Below are 11,239 nucleotides of genomic sequence, written 5' to 3' on the forward strand. Positions count from 1 at the left end.
TCAGAAAAGAACATCAAGTGTTGATGGTGAATAAAACCACTAAGTTCAAGAAGGGCAAGGGTAAGAAGAACTTCAAGAAGGACGGCAAGGGAGTTGCCGCGCCCGGTAAGCCAGTTACCGGGAAGAAGTCAAAGAATGGACCCAAGCCCGAGACTGAGTGCTTTTATTGCAAGGGAAGTGGTCACTGGAAGCGGAACTGCCCCAAATATTTAGCGGACAAGAAGAAGGCCGGCAACACCCAAGGTATATGTGATATACAAGTAATCGATGTGTACCTTACCAGTACTCGTAGTAGCTCCTGGGTATTTGATACCGGTGCGGTTGCTCACATTTGTAACTCAAAGCAGGAACTACGGAATAAACGGAGACTGGCAAAGGACGAGGTGACGATGCGCGTCGGGAATGGTTCCAAGGTCGATGTGATCGCCGTTGGCACGCTACCTCTGCATCTACCCACAGGATTAGTTTTAAACCTCAATAATTGTTATTTAGTGCCAGCTTTGAGCATGAACATTGTATCTGGATCTCGTTTAATTCGAGATGGCTACTCATTTAAATCTGAGAATAATGGTTGTTCTATTTATTTGAGAGATATGTTTTATGGTCATGCCCCGCTGGTCAATGGTTTATTTTTGATGAATCTCGAACGTGATGTTACACATGTTCATAGTGTGAATACCAAAAGATGTAAAGTTGATAACGATAGTCCCACATACTTGTGGCACTGCCGCCTTGGTCACATTGGTTTCAAGCGCATGAAGAAGCTCCATGCAGATGGACTTTTGGAGTCTCTTGATTACGAATCATTTGACACGTGCGAACCATGCCTCATGGGTAAGATGACCAAGACTCCGTTCTCCGGAACAATGGAGCGAGCAACCAACTTATTGGAAATCATACATACCGATGTGTGTGGTCCAATGAGTGTTGAGGCTCGCGGAGGATATCGTTATGTTCTCACTCTCACTAATGATTTAAGTAGATATGGGTATGTCTACCTAATGAAACACAAGTCTGAAACCTTTGAAAAGTTCAAGGAATTTCAGAGTGAAGTCGAGAATCAACGTGACAGAAAAATAAAATTCTTACGATCAGATCGTGGTGGAGAATATTTAAGTCACGAATTTGGTACACACTTAAGGAAATGTGGAATAGTTTCACAACTCATGCCGCCTGGAACACCTCAGAGAAATGGTGTGTCCGAACGTCGTAATCGCACTCTATTGGATATGGTGCGATCTATGATGTCTCTTACCGATTTACCGCTCTCATTTTGGGGTTATGCTTTAGAGACTGCCGCATTCACTTTAAATAGGGCACCGTCTAAATCCGTTGAGACGACACCGTATGAATTATGGTTTGGGAAGAAACCTAAGCTGTCGTTTCTAAAAGTTTGGGGATGCGATGCTTATGTCAAGAAACTTCAACCTGAAAAGCTCGAACCCAAATCGGAAAAATGCGTCTTCATAGGATACCCTAAGGAAACTATTGGGTATACCTTCTACCTCAGATCCGAAGGCAAGATCTTCGTTGCCAAGAACGGGTCCTTTCTAGAGAAGGAGTTTCTCTCGAAAGAATTGAGTGGGAGGAAAGTGGAACTTGATGAGGTGATAGTCACCCCTTCCGAACCGGAAAGTAGCGCAGCGCGGGAAAATGTTCCTGTGGTGCCTACACCGACTGGGGAGGAAGTTAATGATGATGATCATGAAGCTTCAGATCAATTTGCTGAACTTCGTAGGTCCACAAGGACACGTTCCGCACCAGAGTGGTTCGGCAACCCTGTCCTGGAAATCATGTTGTTAGACAACGGTGAACCTTCGAACTATGAAGAAGCGATGGCGGGCCCGGATTCCGACAAATGGCTAGAAGCCATGAAATCTGAGATAGAATCCATGTATGAAAACAAAGTATGGACTTTGACTGACTTGCCCGATGAGCGGCGAGCCATAGAAAACAAATGGATCTTTAAGAAGAAGACGGAAGCAGATGGTAATGTGACCATCTACAAAGCTCGACTTGTCGCTAAGGGTTATCGACAAGTTCAAGGGGTTGACTACGATGAGACTTTCTCACCCGTAGCGAAGCTGAAGTCCGTCCGAATCATGTTAGCAATTGCCGCATACTATGATTATGAGATATGGCAGATGGACGTCAAAACGGCATTCCTTAATGGCTTCCTTAAGGAAGAATTGTATATGATGCAGCCGGAAGGTTTTGTCGATCCTAAGAATGCTAACAAAGTGTGCAAGCTCCAGCGCTCAATCTATGGGCTGGTGCAAGCATCTCGGAGTTGGAACATTCGCTTTGATGAGATGATCAAAGCATTTGGGTTTACACAGACTTATGGAGAAGCCTGTGTTTACAAGAAAGTGAGTGGGAGCTCTGTAGCATTTCTCATATTATATGTGGATGACATATTATTGATGGGAAATGGTATAGAATTCTTGGAAAGTATAAAGGCCTATTTGAATAAGTGTTTTTCAATGAAGGACCTTGGAGAAGCTGCTTATATATTAGGCATCAAGATCTATAGAGATAGATCAAGACGCCTCATTGGTATTTCACAGAGTACATACCTTGACAAGATATTGAAGAAGTTCAGTATGGATCAGTCCAAGAAGGGGTTCTTGCCTGTATTGCAAGGTGTGCAATTGAGCACGGCTCAATGCCCGACCACGGCAGAAGATATAGAACAGATGAGTGTCATCCCCTATGCCTCGGCCATAGGGTCTATTATGTATGCCATGCTGTGTACCAGACCTGATATAAACCTTGCCGTAAGTTTGGTAGGAAGGTACCAAAGTAATCCCGGCAAGGAACACTGGACAGCGGTCAAGAATATCCTGAAGTACCTGAAGAGGACTAAGGATATGTTTCTCGTTTATGGAGGTGACGAAGAGCTCGTCGTAAAGGGTTACGTCGACGCTAGCTTCGACACAGATCTGGATGACTCGAAGTCACAGACCGGATACGTGTATATTTTGAATAGAGGAGCAGTAAGCTGGTGCAGTTGCAAGCAAAGCGTCGTGGCGGGATCTACACGTGAAGCGGAGTACATGGCAGCCTCAGAGGCAGCACAGGAAGCAGTCTGGATGAAGGAGTTCATTACCGACCTAGGGGTGATTCCCAATGCGTCGGGCCCAATGACTCTCTTCTGTGACAACACTGGAGCTATTGCCCTTGCGAAGGAGCCCAGGTTTCACAGGAAGACCAGACATATCAAGCGTCGCTTCAACTCCATTCGTGAAAGTGTTCAAAATGGAGACATAGATATTTGTAAAGTTCACACGGACCTGAATGTAGCAGATCCGTTGACTAAACCTCTCCCTAGGGCAAAACATGATCAACACCAGGACGCAATGGGTGTTCGATTCATCACAATGTAACTAGATTATTGACTCTAGTGCAAGTGGGAGAATGTTGGAAATATGCCCTAGAGGCAATAATAAATGGTTATTATTATATTTCTTTGTTCATGGTAATTGTCTATTATTCATGCTATAATTGTATTGTCCGGAAATCGTGATACATGTGTGAATACATAGACCACAACCTGTCCCTAGTAAGCCTCTAGTTGACTAGCTCGTTGATCAACAGATAGTCACGGTTTCCTGACTATGGACATTGGATGTCATTGATAACGGGATCACATCATTAGGAGAATGATGTGATGGACAAGACCCAATCCTAAGCATAGCATAAAAGATCGTGTAGTTTTGTTTGCTAGAGCTTTTCCAATGTCAAGTATCTTTTCCTTAGACCATGAGATCGTGCAACTCCCGGATACCGTAGGAGTGCTTTGGGTGTGCCAAACGTCACAACGTAACTGGGTGACTATAAAGGTGCACTACGGGTATCTCCGAAAGTGTCTGTTGGGTTGGCACGGATCGAGACTGGGATTTGTCACTCCGTATGACGGAGAGGTATCTCTGGGCCCACTCGGTAATGCATCATCATAATGAGCTCAATGTGACTAAGGCGTTAGTCACGGGATCATGCATTGCGGTACGAGTAAAGAGACTTGCCGGTAACGAGATTGAACAAGGTATTGGGATACCGACGATCGAATCTCGGGCAAGTAACATACCGATTGACAAAGGGAATTGTATACGGGATTGATTGAATCCTCGACACCGTGGTTCATCCGATGAGATCATCGTGGAACATGTGGGAGCCAACATGGGTATCCAGATCCCGCTGTTGGTTATTGACCGGAGAGGCGTCTCGGTCATGTCTGCATCCTTCCCGAACCCGTAGGGTCTACACACTTAAGGTCCGGTGACGCTAGGGTTGTAGAGATATATGTATGCGGAAACCCGAAAGTTGTTCGGAGTCCCGGATGAGATCCCGGACGTCACGAGAGGTTCCGGAATGGTCCGGAGGTGAAGAATTATATATAGGAAGTCCAGTTTCGGCCACCGGGAAAGTTTCGGGGGTTATCGGTATTGTACCGGGACCACCGGAAGGGTCCCGGGGGTCCACCGGGTGGGTCCACCTGTCCCGGGGGGCCCCGTGGGCTGAAAGTGGAAGGGAACCAGCCCCTAGTGGGCTGGGGCGCCCCCCTTGGGCCTCCCCCCATGCGCCTAGGGTTGGGAACCCTAGGGGGAGTTCCCCTTGCCTTGGGGGGCAAGGCACACCTTCCCCTCCACTTGGCCGCCGCCCCCCCCTTGGATCTGATCTCCAGGGCCGGCGCCCCCCAGGGGTCCTATATAAAGGGGGGGAGGGAGGGCAGCACACAACAGCCTTGGGCGCCTCCCTCCTCCCCTGCAACACCTCTCTCTCTCGTAGAAGCTCGGCGAAGCCCTGCACGAGACCCGCTACATCCACCACCACGTCGTCGTGCTGCTGGATCTCCATCAACCTCTCCTTCCCCCTTGCTGGATCAAGAAGGAGGAGACGTCGCTGCGCCGTACGTGTGTTGAACGCGGAGGTGCCGTCCGTTCGGCACTCGGTCATCGGTGATTTGGATCACGGCGAGTACGACTCCGTCATCCACGTTCATTGGAACGCTTCCGCTCGCGATCTACAAGGGTATGTAGATGCACTCCCTTCCCCTCGTTGCTAGTATACTCCATAGATGCATCTTGGTGAACGTAGGAAAATTTTAAAATTATGCTACGATTACCAACACACACCTCCCCGGCAACGGCGCCAGAAATCCTTCTTGCTACCTCTTGAGCACTGCGTTGGTTTTTCCTTAAAGAGGAAAGGGTGATGCAGTAAAGTAGCGTAAGTATTTCCCTCAGTTTTTTAGAACCAAGGTATCAATCCAGTAGGAGGTTACGCTCAAGTCCCTTGCACCTACACAAACAAATAAGAACCTCGCAACCAACGCGGTAAAGGGGTTGTCAATCCCTTCACGGTCACTTACGAGAGTGAGATCTGATAGAGATGTTAAGATAATATTTTTGGTATTTTTATGATAAAGAGTAAAAGTAAAGAAAGCAAAGTAAACAGTAATTTAAATAACGGGAGATTAATATGATGGAAAATATACCCGGGGGCCATAAGTTTCACTAGTGGCTTCTCTCAAGAGCATAAGTATTACGGTGGGTGAACGAATTACTGTCGAGCAATTGATAGAATTGAGCATAGTTATGAGAATATCTAGGTATGATTATGTATATAGGCATCACGTCCCTGACAAGTAGACCGACTCCTCCCTTCATCTACTACTATTACTCCACACATCGACCGCCTATCCAGCATGCATCTAGAGTATTAAGTTCATAAGAATGGAGTAACGCTTTAAACAAGATGACATGATGTAGAGGGATAAACTCATGCAATATGATATAAACCCCATCATTTTATCCTCGATGGAAATAATACAATACGTGTCGTTTCCCCTACTGTCACTGGGATCTAGCACCGCAAGATTGAACCCAAAGCTAAGCACTTCTCCCATTGCAAGAAAGATCAATCTAGTAGGCCAAACCAAACTGATAATTCCAAGAGACTTGCAAAGATAACCAATCATACATAAAAGAATTCAGAGAAGATTCAAATATTGTTCATAGATAATCTTGATCATAAACCCACAATTCATCGGATCTCGACAAACACGCCGCAAAAGAAGATTACATCGAATAGATCTCCAAGAGAATCGAGGAGAACTTTGTATTGAGATCCAAAGAGAGAGAAGAAGCCATCTAGCTAATAACTATGGACCCGAAGGTCTGAGGTAAACTACTCACACATCATCGGAGAGGCTATGGTGTTGATGTAGAAGCCCTCCATGATCGATGCCCCCTCCGGCGGGATGCCGGAAAAGGCCCCAAGATGGGATCTCACGGGTACAGAAGGTTGCGGCGGTGGAATTAGGTTTTCGTGGTGCTCTCCGATGGTTTGGGGGTACGTATGTATATATAGGAGGAAGAAGTAGGTCGGTGGAGCCACGAGGGGCCCACGAGGGTGGAGGGCGCGCCTGGGGGGGTAGGCGCGCCCCTGCCTCATGGCCGCCTTGTTGGTTGCTTGACGTCCACTCCAAGTCCTCTGGATCACGTTTGTTCCAAAAATCACGCTCCCGAAGGTTTCATTCCGTTTGGACTCCGTTTGATATCCTTTTTCTGCGAAACACTGAAATAGGCAAAAAAACAGCAATTTGGGCTGGGCCTCCGGTTAATAGGTTAGTCCCAAAAATAATATAAAAGTGTATAAATAAGCACATTAAACATCCAAAACAGAATATATAATAGCATGGAACAATCAAAAATTATAGATACGTTGGAGACATGTCAAGGGAATAGGCGTGGATTTTACAATTCACCCATGTGGAGCACGGGAAGCATTCGCTGGAGTGCGGGAAGACTAAGTGGAGCACACGCACAACCCGAATACCGTATCCGGTGCCACATGTTATTTATCACAAAAGTGTTAGCATAAGCAAATGCATGTGTAACTTACTAGTCATCGCACACGAGTACTCGTAGACGCATCGTGTGCGATACTCCTGGCCACCGCAAGCAACTCGTTTGCATTTTTCAAAGTTTTTTGTACACACAGAATCACACACAAACTAACTATATTAACTGTCTGTGTTGTAAATTCTCATCGCAAATAGTTCATCCGAGTCGGCTATTTGCCACGTATCACACACATCTTGTTAAGTTGAACCGTTTCTGTTGCATTCGCTAATTGAAAACAGTTCGTCTGAGTGAACCGTATGCCCTATATCACACACACCTTGATCTGGCTAACCGTTTATGTTGCACTCCCTAATAGCAAACGGTTCATCGGAGCGAACTGTATGCCGTATATCGCACACACATTGATATGGCCTCCCGTTTCTGTTGTTCTGCCTCATCGCAAACAGTTCGAACGGGTTAACCGTGTGCCCTGCATCGCACACGCAACTAAAATCTGAATCATGTTTGATGCATCCTCCATCGCAAATGTTTTGCACCTTTTTTGACGGGTTTTTTACATCCCCATTTGTGATTAATGCATCGCACACAGTTTTGTCAAAGGGTCTCTGATCGTAGTGTCGCGTTAGCAGCATCCTGCAGTAGTGGTGGGCAACTCTTTTGTAGAAAGAATTAAACTCTCATGCATCACTTATATCTATTTAGAGAGTCAACAAGAATTGGTCATTCACATGGTTAGTCATAAAATTGTAACACCCTGGTTTTTGGCCATTTCTTTTTCTTTTGGATTTCTTTGATTGGAATTGCTTTTTTTGGGGCTTTGTAGTCCTGAAACCTGAGAAGAGCATCTCTTCTTTCTTCCTCAAGTGGCTTGTCATCCTCAAATCCATCCCAAGATCATGTCATTCCCATCTTAGCCCAAATCCAAATTTTTTTTGGAATATTCCTTTTCTATTAAAGGAATAATTCTTTTTGCTCTAGGTTGTGAAGCAAACTACATTTTTGTCATTCCCAAAATTCCCCAAAACTTCTCAAAATTCCTTTGAATCATATGGACCTTGGATATGTTAAAATATTGAAGATTCCATGCTCATGGTGAGCACACCATCCAATCTTTGATTCTGGTCATATTTTCAGATTGTGAAGCAACTATATTTTATATTGCTCCATAATTTCAGAAAATTTACCAGGACATTCTCCTATCATTATAACCTCACTCCAACAAATTTGAGATTACTTCATCTTGCCATTATTTCTCTATAATTTTCCCAAGATTCTGCCCAGGATGAAGCACTCTGAAGCAAGTACCATTTTTAATTATCCAAATGGTATGAAATTTTTATAGTGCCTTCATATGCCCAAATAACTCCTATCCACGAAATTTCAGCTCAATGTAACACTCCATGTGAGTGCATCATCCAATTCCATTTCTGGACCAGATTTGCAGTTGTGAAGCAACTATGATCAAATTTGGTTCAAATCCTTTCATATTTCACAGGAATTTAGTCCTTCCTACCCTAAGCCTCTATGACACCTTTCTACCCCATTTCAACATCCCAGTTTACCTCAACTGTTGGCCCAAGTTTGCTACAACAAACATTAGCTGACCCATCCCATCAGCCAAGAGTGTCTTTAGTCGAACCATCACTTCAGAGAGGTCACATGTTGGAGGGAATACACACTTGACATGGTCGACTAGCTGAGTCACCATGCACACGTCGATACACGCGGTGACTGCGCTGCTGGCAAGCTTATGCGCGTGCTCTGCCCGTCTAGTCGCGCCCCGAGCGTCATTTAGCTATGGCCCCTCCTCTGCTCGTCGTTCTCGCATGCCCCAGCATGTCCCAGAGCTTCATGGCAGCCATGTGCTCGCTCTGGAGCCCTCTCCCCTCCTCTTTCCTCCCCGGCATGCCATAATGACCCTGCCCCCGATACTGTGGCAGACCGGATTTCGCCCTCACTGCGTCTGCCCTCCATGCTTCTCTGGCGCTCCACTAGCTCTCTCATGTCGACGTCCGAACATACCCACGAGAGCACACGTATGCTATCGCGCCAGAGCATCGACCACGCATCCGCGGCAGCCCCCAGCCACGGCAACTTCGGCCCAACTATTTAAGCCGTTCCCGAGCTCCCTCTCCACTATCATCTAGCCCTCCCCGACCACCCCACCAAGCTCGAGGAGCTCTCATTCCCGCTAATGGCCGTCATGCCACTACAAAAAATACACTTCCGTGATAATACGTGTTTGTCACAGTAGGTCACATTTTCTGTCATGCATGTACATCCATGCCGATTTTATGACAGAATCAAGATAGTCATACATGTGCTGCCGTAGAAGTGTTCCATGACAATACCAAAATTATCATCACGGAAGTGTCCACTTCCATGATGATAAATGGTGCGTCATGGAAGTGCTTTCGTCAAGGGTAATCGACACATGGCATCCACCGAATGGGTCGCCGTTAAGCTATCGGGTTCCAGTTAGGATCCGATAACCCGTTAACTGCCCGGACCAATGGGGATTTTCCACGTGTAAATTTTTTCATTGGCAGTAGCAACCACATGTCAACTCCGCGTTGGGACAAATGTCAACCGCGCAATGGATAGGAGGCGCCTATGATACGTCGACACGTGGCAAGGCCCAATAGTGGCCCATTCAGGTCAAAAGGAAGCAGGTCGGCCCATGGAAAGCCTGTTAACGGCCTATTCGCATAGAGCCCATTTACAGCCCGCTAACTCACAGGCTGTTATGGCATATCTGCATTAGGCCCAGTAACGTCATCTGGGTCGTCCAATATGATTCCGGCCCATTTAACTTCCGGCCCATGTATGTCCCATGACGTCTTTTGGCCCACATGAGGCCCTTTGTAACTCTAGGCCCATTAAAGGCCCGTGGTGAAACTGGCCTGTAATGAATAGTGTATCGCTTTATGCCCATTAACGGCCCATTATTCCATTGGGCCGTTTCCAACCCGTGTTACCTTTCGGCCTTCTAAGGGTCCATTTATTCTTGGGCTCATTTGCAGCATTCGGTTACTTACGGTCCGTTACTGGTCTGTTCTGCTTGTGGGCCAAATTCAGCCCGTGGTTACAGTCGGCCCATTTGTGGCCCATTAACCCATTGGGCTGTTTTCAAAGCATCATCAAATGCGGCGCATTAACGACCCGTTATGCCTGTCGATAGAATTAAGCCTGTTATACATATCGGCCTATTAAGGCCCGTTATGGTGTGGCCATAAACCGACGATTTCCACTCTAGCCTGTTTACGGCCCATATTGTGGACCATTATTGGTCCACAAATAGTACGACCCATGTTTGGCCAATCGATCATACGGCCTGTAGAAGGCCCAGTGATTCGACGACCCATAGAAGGTCCATAGATCCTATGGCCCATAGGAGTCCCATGGTCACTACGGCACGTAGCAGGACCGTGGTTACAACGGTTAGTATGTTGCCCATGGTTATTGTGGCCTAGTTAAAAAATATTTGGTGCTAAAATGCAGTGACTACAACCAAACAAATAAACAAGACAATAAGGAAATAAATAAGCAAGCGAATTACGCTGGGCTATTACGGCTATTACACATATTACATCCACTGGGCATCAAAGTTCGCCACCAGTGCAAATATAGGGAACAAAGCATCATATTACATACACTGGGTCTAAATTGGCCACCAGTACAAATAAACACGGCAGCAAAACAAGTCCAGAACTTAAATCACTTCAGAAGAGCTCAAGAAACGATATCCTGGATACCCATCATGCTGGCGAGAAGCTTAGCAAGCTTATTAGTTTTCTCTTGTTTGGCGCTAAAATCCTCCAGCGCTTGTTGTTGCACCAGAAAGTATGCATCTGAATTCTATAGGGACTTCCTCAATCCTTCTGCTTCCTGCCGTAGCACAACTAACTGCTGCCTTTCATCTTGTAGCTGAGACTGAAGAAGCCGAAGTGATTCAGGCAGCGAGTTCGAAGAGCTTGTGCCAGTGGTAGTGGCCATTAACTCGAACACTACATCAACACAGGGGTTGTCTCACTGTCTACAAGATAGTTTTTATCACCTTTCTTGGAGACCAACAGCATTGTCTCACTATCTTGAACCTTATCTGCATTACTTTCTATACATTGCATAATGGGGAGCTCTTCTCCAATATTCTGTTCACATTCTACAAGAGAAACAAGCAGACACATCAACGGTTTATCATGTAGTATATGAAACTCATTTTGGTAAACCGGTTCAGTAGTAAGGTGGACAGGATAACAACATGAAACAAACATATATCTATGTACTATGGTCACTATATTGTCTATATCATTCTAGTTTATGTTGGCAAATCAAGATAGAGACATAGTTCAAATCATATCTTTTTAAGA

This window comes from Aegilops tauschii, chromosome 6 (assembly GCF_002575655.3).
Source record: "Aegilops tauschii subsp. strangulata cultivar AL8/78 chromosome 6, Aet v6.0, whole genome shotgun sequence".
In the NCBI taxonomy this organism is placed as follows: Eukaryota; Viridiplantae; Streptophyta; class Magnoliopsida; order Poales; family Poaceae; genus Aegilops; species Aegilops tauschii.